Source organism: Sciurus vulgaris, assembly GCF_902686455.1.
Source record: "Sciurus vulgaris genome assembly, chromosome: 4".
NCBI lineage: Eukaryota > Metazoa > Chordata > Mammalia > Rodentia > Sciuridae > Sciurus > Sciurus vulgaris.
Window position 1 is genome coordinate 121998965 of NC_136464.1, and position 13739 is coordinate 122012703.

At 35.6% G+C, this 13739-nt stretch overlaps 1 protein-coding gene across 2 annotated transcripts in view; it reads left to right on the forward strand.

The window, feature by feature from the left end:
- KLHL1 (kelch like family member 1) overlaps positions 1–13739 on the forward strand; it is a 425106-nt gene that overhangs the window by 302763 nt on the left and 108604 nt on the right. The window lies entirely within an intron of this gene.

Sequence of the window (13739 nt, forward strand, 5' to 3'; positions counted from 1 at the left end):
TCAGTATGATACGATTTATCTGGTCTTTTCTATGGAGTAACTTGTAGAATAAGGAGAATTGTATTTGGATTCAGAAAATCCATACGTGAATCTTTAATTTACTATTTTATATCTGTATGTATGAAGAGTCAGTACTTAAAATCAGTCTGTTTGCTGATTTGCCACCGATTCAAGGTTATTAAATAGGTAACAATCTAATAAAGATTACGAAATCACTTTGTAAAGTTCTGTGCAATTAAAAATAGTGAAATTTAATAAAGACTAATACTTGCTGAATTTGTACTTTGTATAATGGTGCTTGTAAGGAGAAGTTCAAATTACTATTTTCAAAGACTTGAAATATGTCAGGTAAGTAGCTAAATGGGTTTGTGTGTTTGGAATATACATATTAAGGAGATGTCAGGGTTTAATTGATATAAACAGACTTACAGAAAAACAAAATTGCAGAGCACTTCAAAAGCAACTATAAATAATCACTCTGAAGTTTCTAACAATTTATTACCAATTTGTGTCTACTGTCTTTTTGATCTAAGCAAAATTAAATATATATATATATGTACATACATACATAGATGGATAGATACATCAACAAAATATCTCTGAACTAAAGAAACATTTTTAATTTTTATTATGCTGGTTGGTCTCAGTTTCTTTAGTTTGCTCATAGGTAAAACTAGGAATATTGATAAATATCTGAGAATATTTCCAAAGTTCTAAACTTCTATTTCATATAAGAGTTTGTATTTAAAACACAGTGAACCAAACTAATTTGTAATATGGATAAAAGCATCAATCTCAAATTGTATTTTCCCAGCTAATAATCATGATATAAAAAAGTATCTTCTAGGCTGTACTTTTCTCTAAGTATATATTTTGAAAGATACAGGATTTCATATAAAACTTGTATGTGTTGTTTTTAGTAGCCAGCTAGCTAACTACGTATATTTCTGTGCTGGGGAAATATAACTGGATTGGAAGAATTAGAATTTAGTATCTTCTTCCCCCTTTTTGTTTTTATCATTCAATTTATTTCCATTAATGTAGGCTAAAAACTCAATTATGTAGGGTAATTGTATGTCAACAAAACACATTAAACCACTTTGACTAGACTACACTTTTAGTGGTAGAGCTTCAGGTGTAAAAGTATGTAGGATTAGGGTTTGCCTCAAATCCTATTACACAGGTTGCTGACTCTTCAGACCTCAGTGCTGAGCAGGATGGCAAAGATGATTCTCTTGGACAGGCTCTGGTAAAGTGTCTAATTAAGACCCCAGTGAAAGGTGCATATGGAAGTGAGGCTGCACACAAAACTATGAGGTCAGTACCACAGACATCTGAAATGTAATGCAGTGCTTCCCACAGGTTTTAGAAACCCAATTACAACTCTAGTAGTACAACATTTTCATACCTAAGCCTCTCTTCTGTTCTGCTGTTGTTTCCATTTCATTTCCATTACCTGGTAGATCATGTTGCCATCCTCTTTGTCAATCGTTTTCTCTGTTTTACTTGTTACTGGTTGTTTTGCTCCCTGCTATTTTTTTTTTTTTATACTCTCCTGCAGTACTCCAAATATCTGAACTGACTGGATTAGCAATAAAATCATAACACAACATATTTCTGAGCACAATTCTCATCTCAAAATTCTTGTAAATGACTGACATACCCCAGCATATGGAAAACTGCTTGATTGATTAGACAGTAATCCAAATTTCAGTCAGTTGAAATCAGACTGAGGAATCCAAAACAGCTGTGCTCCGTGTCCTCTCCTGTGGAAGAGTGCTTCCCCCATGAACTGTCATATTCTTTTATAATCATTTGAATCACAACAACATCAACATTACATGTCATACCCACGTAAATAAAATTCCTTGGACCCAGAGTCCTGATTCTCCTATATCAGGTGAGTCTGCTTTACCTTTATCTCTCTTCCAGGGACTTTTAATGCATCAATGCTGATATTTCTTATTTAATTCATCGTATCTTCTAAATTTTATTTTATGGGTTCTCTTTATTCCTTCCTGATAGATAAATTTAATATCCAGTCTTGAAAATGTGCTCAATCTGTATACATCATAATACTCACACCACATATCAACATCTTAATATGAGTTAATTGTATTGTGCATTGTCATAATTCATACTTGATAATTCATTATAATCATTAATGGTATTAATATCCTCCCTTATCTCTATGCAGTTATTGGGTTATTTATTATTCCTATTTCAAATTCTTATCTAACTAATTAATTCATTTTTATTTATTATAGGTGATCACCTTCCTTCTCCTGTTTCCTCCAACTTTCCTTCACCTTTTTGTCCTTTTCTCAGCTTTCTCCCATTATTTCTCCTACTCCTATTTCCCCCTCCTTCTCTTCTTTTCCTACTTTTTCTCCTTTCTCTCTTCATTGTGTTCTTCTTCCTTTTCTCTCCAAATTTCTTCCTTTTTTTTTCTTTCCTATCTAATTTTGTCTACTAGCAGTTGTGGCCAATTAAATATGTGATTTTATTTCTGAACACTCACGTGGGCACAACAGATATTCTGGCTAATTGTAGGCAGGGTTAAAGTATATGACATTCTCTGTACCTTATTAAAATAATCAAGAATGTATGAGGCGTGGAGCTGACTTCACCCAAATTATCTGTTATTATCCTGAAAATGTAATCTTCAGAGGCACATCATTGTTTACTTCAGTTTGCACAAGAATCCTCTTTAGCTTTTGTTTACTTTTTCTTGAGCTTTTCCTTGTATGTGATGCCTTGACTTTAAAACCAGCAGCTAACAGCAAAAGTCAATATCCAGGTCTGCCAGTTGATATCCAGGTCTGTCAATTCTCATCCAAGATAGGTTGTGATGTCATCCTCAGTCTCTGGCAAGCCCATTCTGGCAAATCGGCACTGGCACTGATGTTTCATTGCCCAGCAGTATAGAGATGCAACAGCTCTTCTCAAGAGAGCAACATGGGGTAATAAAAGGAGCACAAATAAAGTTTTCCTTCAAGATGTCCACCTAAGTCAATGCCCTAAGTTTCCATGTCACAAAACAGAACCAATCTGTTTTCCTGGTTATTTTTACAGGCTTCATGTTAGTCTCTCAAACATGGCATGTATTAAGCCTTCAGTGTCATCATCAGGATTGGGTTTGAGTGTAAACCAACCACCTGTGCTCATTTTCTATTTATTCAGAATGACCTGTTTTATTTATTACATAATTAGGTTCCACTTGTGGCATGCAGTGGAATTACAAGTTTTAATACATAATACCATAATATACTTTCAAGTGATAAGGAGTTACAATCTAAATCAAAAAATTACAAAATTAAATAAATAAATAAAAGAAGCTAGGCACAGTGGTGCAGGCCTAATTATCCCAGCATTCCAGAGGGGCTATAGTGGGAAGATCACATGCGGTCACAAGTTCAGGAGTTCCAGACTAACCTGGACAACACAGCAAGAGCTTGTCTTTATTAAAAAAAAAAAAAAAAAAAAAAAAGAACTAGAAGTATTTAAGTATTTTGACCTGGATAGCTTTATTTTCCCTTTATGAGAAAATCACAAGTCCTTTAATTGCTAAAGATGATTATGTCATTAAAAATGTTTCACAGCTGCCAATAAATTAAGAAACTTGCTGGATGAAACAGCATACTAAAATTCTGAGCATATTAAGTCTGTCATACCAAGGGAACAATGTATCTGCCTGGAGAATTAAACTAATTAAGATCTCAGTTCTCCCAATTTGCCAAGTTATTTTTTTATTTTATCATTTATGTTTTTAAAACACATGATTTATAAATTATATCAACTTTCCCCACATTTTACATTGTATAAAATTGAATAAGACATTACACTAAATTCTGTTAAGAAAAAATTGATAAACAATAATATAAAGCTATATGAATTTTTGACATGCCCGATACCATGCTATATGGGAAATGTGTGGTAAGGATTGTTTTGTTTTTTAATAGCTTATTTTCAATTCTGTTACAATTCATATATCATAAAATTAAGTTTCAAAATGTAGAAATCAGTGGTTTTGAGTATATTCAAAGAGTAGAGCAACTATTATCACTATCAAATTCCAAAATATTTTTGTCATCCCCCAAAAGAAATCCTGTACCCAATAATGGTCACTCTTTGTTGCCCTATCCTCCTTGGCAACTCCTAATATACTTAATTTTCCTGTCCTGGACATTTCTTTAAAATAGAATCATACAAACTGAAGTCTTTTGTGCATTTTTTAATGTAGCTTAATATTTTCAAGGTTCATTCAAAGGAGCACATTTGAGCATTTTGTTTCTTTTATGGTTAATACTGTTTGTTAGGCTTTGCCACATTCTTTCTTTATATATAATCATTACAAAGACATTTGGGTTCTTTCCACTTCTTAGCTATTACGATTGAAACTGCTATAAACATTTTTATGCATTTTTGTTTGAATATGTTTTCAGTCCTCTTGGGCATAGATATGTAGGTAGGATTGTTTCATCATGTGCTAACTCTATATTGTTTTCCAGAATGGCTGTATCATTTTCCTATACACACCAGCAATACATGAGGGTGCCAGTTTCTCCAAATCTTTGCCAACACCTGTTGTTTTCATTATAATCATCCTAATTTATTTGAAGTATTACCTCATTGTGGCTTTGTAGATGTTTCTCTAGTGATTTTTTTTTTTTTTTTTTTTTTTTGAGAATCTTTCTGTGCTTATTGTCTTATCATATATCTTCTTTGGAAAAATCTTGATTAAAATATTTTGCCCAATAAGTGCTTGAGGTTTTTTATTTTTATTTGCATAAATTTATTGGTCAGTCCTTCCAAAAACAACTTTTATAAAAAAGTGAAGAATTAGTGAAATGTTAAACACTAGTGGAAATAGAGATCTCATCCAATCCTGTCAGAAAGTCTAGAACTGGGAAGACCAAATAAAATGTAAGTTTTAAATAATAATCTACAATCATGATGTAGTCTGAGATTACTGGAAAAGAAGATGGAGAAGAAAATAGTGAATATTATAAAATTAACCGAACAGAGTGATTAAATGAAAAAATCATAAGCTATAAGTCTTGATGGAACATAGAAAATATTTGATATAACCTTATATTCTATATACATTTTAATATATTCATAAAATAAATATATTTTATACAAACATGCAATTTTATGTTATAAAAATGATTCAAATGACAATGACTCAGAGGGCAATGTTTTTATTACCATTGAGTTGTAAGTGTTCTTTTTATATTCTAGACAAAAATCCTGTATCACATATAAAATTCGTATTTTCTCCCATTCTATGGGTTATATTTTAGTTTTCTTAATAATGTCCTTTGAAACACAATGATTATTAATTTGAAGAAGTCCTTTTAATTATTTTCATTGCCTATGGTTTTGGTAGCATATGTAAGAAATAATAACAATATGTACTGATAAAGACTTATGCTTATGTTTTCATTTAGAAGTATTATATTTTTAGGTTTTAACCAAAAGAATTTGATCCATTTAGAGTTATTTGTTTTAATCTATTGTAAAATAGCAGTTCTCTTTCTTTCATTTGTATGTAGTCCTAGAACCATTTGTTGAAAATATCTTTCTTTCACATTGGCACCCATGAAAAATCAGTTGATTTGTAGTTGGATAGTGTTCTTGTATGATGAAGCCTTGCTAAACATTTTAATGGGTTAGTTGATTTTCTGTGTATTTTTAGGTGTCTATTTATATAAGATTGTGTTTTCTGCATGTATGGATAGTATTATTTCCTTCTTTCAGGTTCAGTCTCCAAATTCCATTATTCCCGCCCACTCCCTTCAAATTCCCAGTCCTGTGCATCTCTCACAGCCAGTTCTGAAAGTGACCAGGCTGTATGGGGAGCGAGGAATCCAGGTGGGATTCCACAACCTGTGCTCCCGTGTGCAAACCCCTCTCTCATTTGCTTTTTTTCCTGGTCAGTTAGGCACTCTGTGTCATGCAGGTGGGTTTTCCAGACCTTTAATTTGGACCATGATTAGGTTTGCCAGGAATCAACGACTCCAGCTGCTGGCCCCTTTGCCACAACTGCAAAATGGTTCCTTTCTCTCTCCTTTGTGTGCGGTCAGGAGACATGTGCTTTCTTTCCTGCACTAGGACATTGTGCAGCACTCCTTTCAGGTTAGTCTTTGATCTCTGGTCTCTCTGTAACCAGTCACACCTCAGGCCTCCTGAAATTGTGGTTAATTCAATACCCTCTACTTTGTTTGCAGGGTATTTCTCTGGCTGGCATCACCTTCAGCAGTGACACTGTGAATTTCTTCCTTATTTTATTATCCCCAACCTCCTGAGTCTACAATCTGCTTTAAATGTTCAGTATTATTAATTCCCAGCAAAGCCCCCGTTTCTTCACATGCCTTGCTGAGAAACTGCCTATCTGCTTTCTTGATTTCACACCACAGAGCAGCCAGGAAAGTGACCTTCTCTATTCTGCCATCTTGAAAAACCTCTCTATGACTGTTTATATTCCTCAAAATGACCCCGAGGGCAAAAACAGGAACATTACTGCAATAACTATTATTGTCAACTTCATAATAGCAGAGTTTCCGTTTTATTTTTATTTTGAGACTGGTTTCACTATGTTGCCCAGGTAAGCCAGGCCTTCAACTTGCTATCCTACTAACACAGACTAACAAATAATCTCAGTTGTGATGCCATTGTAATGATAGAGTTTATAACAAATAAAATAAAAATTTCCCCTATATTCTGACATTTAAGGATTACTCATTTAAAGAGACATTTTTCCCTCTCAGCCATCTTAATATTGTAATATTATTCATGTTTTCCATGCACATAGAATGCCAATTATATTTTGCTTAATATTATTGATATCTTAACTCTAAAGATCCCTAGGATAGTTGAGGGATATGAAGAAGTGAAGATATTACATGCTTACAATGTCTCTGAAAAACCAAGATATGATCCATTTTCCAAGATAGAACTTAAAATATAAAATGAACACAAATTTATCTGGGCATCCTCAAATTGGTGCCATAAAATATTAACCCTTGAATAAAAAGTTGAAAAAGAAGAAAAATATAAGCAATGTCTTTTAAAATTTAAAATGCTTGCTGAAATTAAGTAGTAAATAAGTTTGGGGAAAAATAAAATCTATGTCATCTCTTTAAAATCAATAAAAATAAATTTATCTTAAAATTATGGGAAAATAGATAAAGGACAAAACTTGTCCTTTATCAAAAAGTTTGATATTACACTCATGATCTTTTTTTTTTCCAGCCTATTTGTTCTCAGTGCAACAAGCATGGCATGGGGTTTGGAGGGCTTCAGTCTTAAAGACAAGGACAGGGTTGCAGGTCTATCTTCTTGGCCTGGGAATATTTGGGATCCCCCAGTTGGGCCATCCAGATCACCAGTCTGGAATCACCAGCTCTCTCCTCTCTCCTCAATGGACAGGAGAGTGAGTGGGGGGCAACTTCACCCAGTGGGTGCTGCCGCCTCCTCTCCATGGGACACTGAGCCCATCTCCTGGGCAGGCAGGACCCCCTAGGGGCTACACAGGCATGTCTAGATCTCCATGTCCACAGGGCAAATGTAGCCCATTTTGTGCTCTCTGACCCACAGTTCTCTGTCTTTGACCCACAGTTCTCTGTCTTTGGGTTCACTTTTTGAAGCAGTTGGTCCACAGGCTCAACTATGCTTTGGTTGAAAATGTCCATCTCCTGGCACAGCTGTGTGTACTGACGCAGATGTTGCTGGATCATCTCCACTCTCTCCACTTCCAGCTGCTCCAGCTCCAAAGTGGTGGTCACCATATCTTCAAATCACTTGACCCAGGCCTGGTTGTAGAGGTCCACATAGCACAAGAGGTCATCACCAGCCTGTGTGGACTTCTGTGCCTTCTTGATATCCTCCTCCATCTTGTTTCTCAGCTTGATCTCCAGCTGCTGGGTCTTCATCTCCAGGTCTCTCTGATGCTCTGTGAGGGCTTTTCAGGCCTAATCCACTGATGCATAGTGGCTGGTGAGTTGCTTGTGGAGGTCAGCAATATGGTGGTCACACTTTTTCAGGTCTTTCTTGAAGTTCTCTACCTTGCTGTGAAGTTTGGCAGAGAACTTGAGATGAACTTCTGCTTCATCTGCAAGGCTCTTCTTCACCTGAACCCATGCTTCTCCCAGGGAGCCTTCCTCCTGTGCAGCCAATGTCTTTTAAAATTTAAAATTTTAAAAGACATTGCGCAGAGTTCTGAGAGAGCTTAGCCAAGTTCTTTGCATATTCTTCTTCAATCTTTATCCTCCCTTGGAGGAATTCAGACCTTTCTTTCTGCATTTGTTTGCCTTTCAGTTGCTTTTGGAGCAGTAGTTGGAACTCCACTATGATGCCATTGCCTTGGGGGGTCCTTCTCATTAGCCCAGAAGTAGTCACAGTAGCTCCACTCCATTGGCTTTAGCAGCTGCTGTTTAAGCATTGTGTCTGGGTGAGGGAATGTCACACAATTTATCATCTTCTCTGTATGGTCACCTTTATTTTCAAAATTATATATTTTGTCTTCATTGCCTGAGGTTCTGTCTTCCAAGTGTCTCCTCTGTTGGAGCTACTTTCCATTGAATCTTTATTTTTCTTTATTGATCCCTTCATTTCAAAGATTTCTTCTAGATTTCTTTTCAGGATCTTCATCTCTTTGTTTAAGTTACCTTCCACCTCCTGAAACATAGCTCTGATTTCACTCTTTATATCCTCCTTAAAGTTGTGGAGTAGTCTTAACTAAGAAAATTCTGAACTCCTCTGACATTTCTTCTACTGTTTTGTCAATGGAGTCTATAATTGGAGCATCCTGGTTTGTTCAGAGTGCTTTATTCCCTTTTTTTTTTTTTTTTTTTTTTTTTTTTTTTCATTTTGTTCGTGTGTCTTCCCATCTAGCTGTGGGGATCTGAGGCAGTACAGTTTCTACCCTGTAGACTTACAGTGTCACTGAAGGTTTCCAGTACCTCACAAATCTGGGTTTCAGTTTCCATAGGCTCTGCCATGCCCAGTCCCAAGATGGCTCCTGCCAGAGGATCAATCACTCATGATCATTGTTAAAAAGCACTAAGAATGTGGGAGAGAGACGTAAAATTTAATTTGAAATAAATGAAGTACAACACATGATTTCTAAAATAAGTAGCTCAGAAGGAAACCAGAAAAATGAATGAAGAGTAAGTTCAGTCCATTTGACTTGTTATTTTATACTTTCAAAGATGAAGAGATTACTGCAGCATCTCCCATAGTGGGAAAAAATAAATCTAAGCTAAGAAGAAAAATGAGCATGAATGAGCAGCAAAGAAATGACAGCAATGAAGTACACAAGTCAAGTACAAAGGAAGGACTAGTATTAGGCTTTCAATATCAATCCTAGATGCTAGAAAATAAAGAATGCATATTTTAAATTTCTGACAGGCAATGGTTTTCAACTTAACTTGTGCTAAATCAAGCACTTTTTTTTTCAATTATGAAGTACAGGAAAAAAGACATCTTCGTACATGGCCTCTGCCCATCTCAGCAAGGATACAAACCTTAAAAATTCTGCCCCAGAAAAATCAAGATTTGCAAAAAAGCATGGTGTGGGGAAAGTTGATAGGGAGAAAGGGGCTTCTTTGCCAAAGCAAACACAGGGCAGTTGCCTCCTACAAAGATTGGATCCTAATGTGTCACTACATTCTTTCCTTGTTGCTCAAAAGAAGTCCAATTCCACGTTTGACTTACTATACTAGACTGGAATTAAATTACTAAAACAATCTGGTGATACCCTTCTTAGGACCAGGATTGAGACAAGAGTGGGATGGAGAAATCTGTTAATTTGTATGCAGAAATCTCACATTCCAGAGAAACAAAACTGTAAGGTTTCATAAACTCCAAGGGAGAAACCGATGTGGAAATTAAAGTATCTAATAACGTTTTCAAATAATATTAAATATTTTAAGTAATAAAATTTACCCAATATACATATGAGGAAAGAGAAACCAAAGAAATAACTTTTATTACCAATCTTTCCCCTGGTTTTTAGAAACTATACAGATAGCAAGGAGTGATGAATGGACTAAAGAAAATATCAGTACTCTACAATCCTTGTATTTATTTCTGATGTAACTCATTGGACTAGAAAATCTCATTCTAGGCTGTCAGTTTTCATTGTTTTAAAAGAAACACTCGCTTCGGCATCACCACGTTTCTCTAATTATATCAGTATATGTTTGTCCTCTTCACGTCTCTTTTACTTAAGAGGCAGCATTTCTTACTAGGCCAAGACAACCTGTTTCCTTAAAAAGGTTCTCCCTTCGAAGTTCTGCAGTATTTCACAAGGAACCACAGTTTAAATCTATCTACTCAGTGTAATGTAACAGATACTTAAAAAAAGAAAAAGAAAAAGAGGGGAGCACATATTGGGGATATAAATAAGGTTTAATTCTCTTGACAATATGTGCTCATGTATACATACTCAGATCACACACCCAAATCCAACACACAAATACACAGAGTCCCACACTTTTCAGTCTTTATGCATATCCAACTGATAAAATTTTTAAAAAAACATTCTTAGCAGGTAATGGAATATGAAAATAAGGTTTTAGAGCAGAGAGCTTTATCATCTTCATTGACAGGTTAGGTATTTGAGTAAACAGGAAATTATAATAGTGCCATGTTTCTTATTACTTATGAAGATATAACAGAGGGCCGAGCGCCATGGCACATACCTATAATCCCAGTGGCTTGGGAGACTGAGGCAGGAGGATTGCTAGTTCAAAGCCAGCCTCAGCAAAATTGAGATGCTAAGCAACTTGGTGACACCATGTCTCTGAATAAAATACAAAGTAGGGCTGATATGCTGCTCAGCAGTCAAGTGCCCCTGAGTTCAATCCCTGGTACCCCCTACAAAAAAATAAAAAATAAAAGATGTAATAGAGAAACACATACATTTACAATTTGAAACACTATTTTGGTATTTTTATTTACTTTATACATTTTATCATTTTATTTTGGAAGAATCATAGACACATCTTTAGTATCTGCTGCAAAAAATAAACAGGAAAAGAGAGAGGAGGAAAGGAAGAAATAAGGGAAATGTTGTAGAGGAGACCGCCTGCAAAGCCAACGTGCTTGCAGGGGTTCTTAGCAGCAGGTTCTTGTAATCTGGTAAGAAGGATCCCAAAACAGTTGCACATGGTACCAGGCAGGAGTTTATTTTGGAAAGTGAGAATAAGAGATGTAAATACAGTACAGGTACTAAGTGGCCTGGACAGTCTCTGAAGAGAATTGCATGACTCTTACAGATTCAGACATTTTTAACAGATTTCAGTTTCTTTGTTCTATTCCCTTGTGCCCCCTTAAGCAATTAATTTTCTCTTTGTACAGTCTTAAACTGATTTCTGATAAAAGGTCATGATGACCTATTCGCAAGGGCTGGTTGTGACATGGTTTTGGTGATAATGAAGTGTCCTGGCAACATGGTCACAAGACATAGTGGTGACATGGTCTAGAAACAATAGTTCCCTTATGGGCTTATGATTAACTACTGCTAGAGAAGGTTCTGAAGTAATGGATCCCATTTTGCTGATGTTTATCTGCTTCCATATGTTCTCCATGATTTCAAGTATTAGTTACCATATGGATTTATAATAATCTCTGGGTGATGGAAGGTTGAACATTTAGGCTCCCATTTTCCAAATGCTTGCCTGTCTGTTAAGGCTCCCTATAGTCTCAGTTTTGTGACTCACTCATTTTCTTAATGCATTTGTCTAATGCCTGCCCTTCATCATCCTTTCCCCGACCTACCCATTCATGGCTAAGTAACCTGCCTAATAGATGCAAACAGGAATGAAAGAAAGAGGAAAGGCTGGGATGAAGGAAGGAGGAAGGAACAACAGACAAACTACAAAATCTTATTTCATAGAACGTAACATGATATACTCTGATCAATAAACTACAAATTTATTTTTTAAATTTCCATTATGTATTTGTAGTTTTTGTTCCATGAAAAAAATGTTCTGTTACCTTTGGAATTCTTAGCTTAGATATTCACAGGTGTATTTTTATTGAATTATGTTCATGATCAACTAAACATTTATTGAAGAATTTTAGTGCTAAGAATTTCATTAGGTGCTTAAGGAAGAGATGAATGGAAAGAATACCTTCTTTCATGTTACCTACACTACTTATATATGCTAATTTGAACACTAGTTGAAACACAAAATTATTCACAGAGATTTCATGCCTTATTAGCTATGCAGTAATCTTTTATTTAATGTTACTTATTATTAGAAGTAAAATTTTATATCATAAAATGTGTGATTAATCTTTAACAATGTTCTCTCTGTAATCCATGATATCACTTTTTTTTTTCTTTTGTTGTAAACAAATGGGATACATGTTGTTTCTCTGTACATGGTGTAAAGGCATACCATTTGTGTAATCATAAATTTACTTAGAGTAATGTTGTTTGATTCATTCTGTTATTTTTCCCTTCCCCTCACTCCTCCCACCCCTCTTTTCCCTCTATACAGTCCTTCCTTCCTCCATTCTTGCCCCCCTCCCTAACCCTAACTCTAACACTAACACTAAACCCTCCCTCCCCCCATTATGTGTCATCATCCACTTATTAGCGATGTCATTCGTCCTTTGGTTTTTTGAGATTGGCTTATCTCACTTACCATGATATTCTCCAATTTCATCCATTTGCCTGCCAATGCCATAATTTTATCATTCTTTATGGCTGAGTAATATTCCATTGTATATATATATATATACCACAGTTTCTTTATCCATTCATCAATTGAAGGACATCTAGATTGGTTCCACAGTCTGACTATTGTGAATTGAGGAGCTATGAACATTGATGTGGCTGCATCTCTGTAGTATGCTGATTTTAAGTCCTTTGGGTATAGGCCAAGGAGTGGGATAGATGGGTCAAATGGTGGTTCCATTCCAAGTTTTCTAAGGAATCTCCATACTGCTTTCCAGAGTGGCTGCACTAATTTGCAACCCCACCAGCAATGTATGCGTGTACCTTTCTCCCCACATCCTTGCCAACACCTGTTGTTGCTAGTATTCTTGATAATCACCATTCTAATTGGGGTGAGATGGAACCTTAGGGTGGTTTTGATTTGCATTTCTCTTATTACTAGAGATGTTGAACATTTTTTCATATATCTGTTGATTGCTTGTACATCTTCTGTGAAGTGTCTGTTCATTTCCTTAGCCCATTTGTTGATTGCATTATTTGTATTCTTGGGGTAGAGTTTTTTGAGTTCTTTATAGATTCTGGAAATTAGCGCTCCATCTGAAGTATGAGTGGCAAAGATATTCTCCCACTCTGTAGGCTCTCTGTTCACATTGCTGATAGTTTCCTTTGCTGAGGGAAAGCTTTTTAGTTTGAATCTATCCCAGTTATTCATTCTTGCTTTTATTTCTTGTGCTATGGGAGTCCTGTTGAGGAAGTCTGGTCCTAAGCCAACAGGTTGAAGATCTGGAACTACTTTATCTTCTATAATTTGCAGGGTCTCTGGTCTGATTCGGAGGTCCTTAACCCATTTTGAGTTTAGTTTCGTGCATGGTGAGAGATATGGGTTTAGTTTCATTCTGGTGCGTATGGATTTCCAATTCTCCCAGCACCATTTGTTAAAGAGGCTATCTTTTCTCCATTGCATATTTTTTGCTCCTTTGTCTAGTATGAGAAAATTGTATTTATTTGGGTTTGTGTCCATGTCCTCTATTCTATACCATTCATC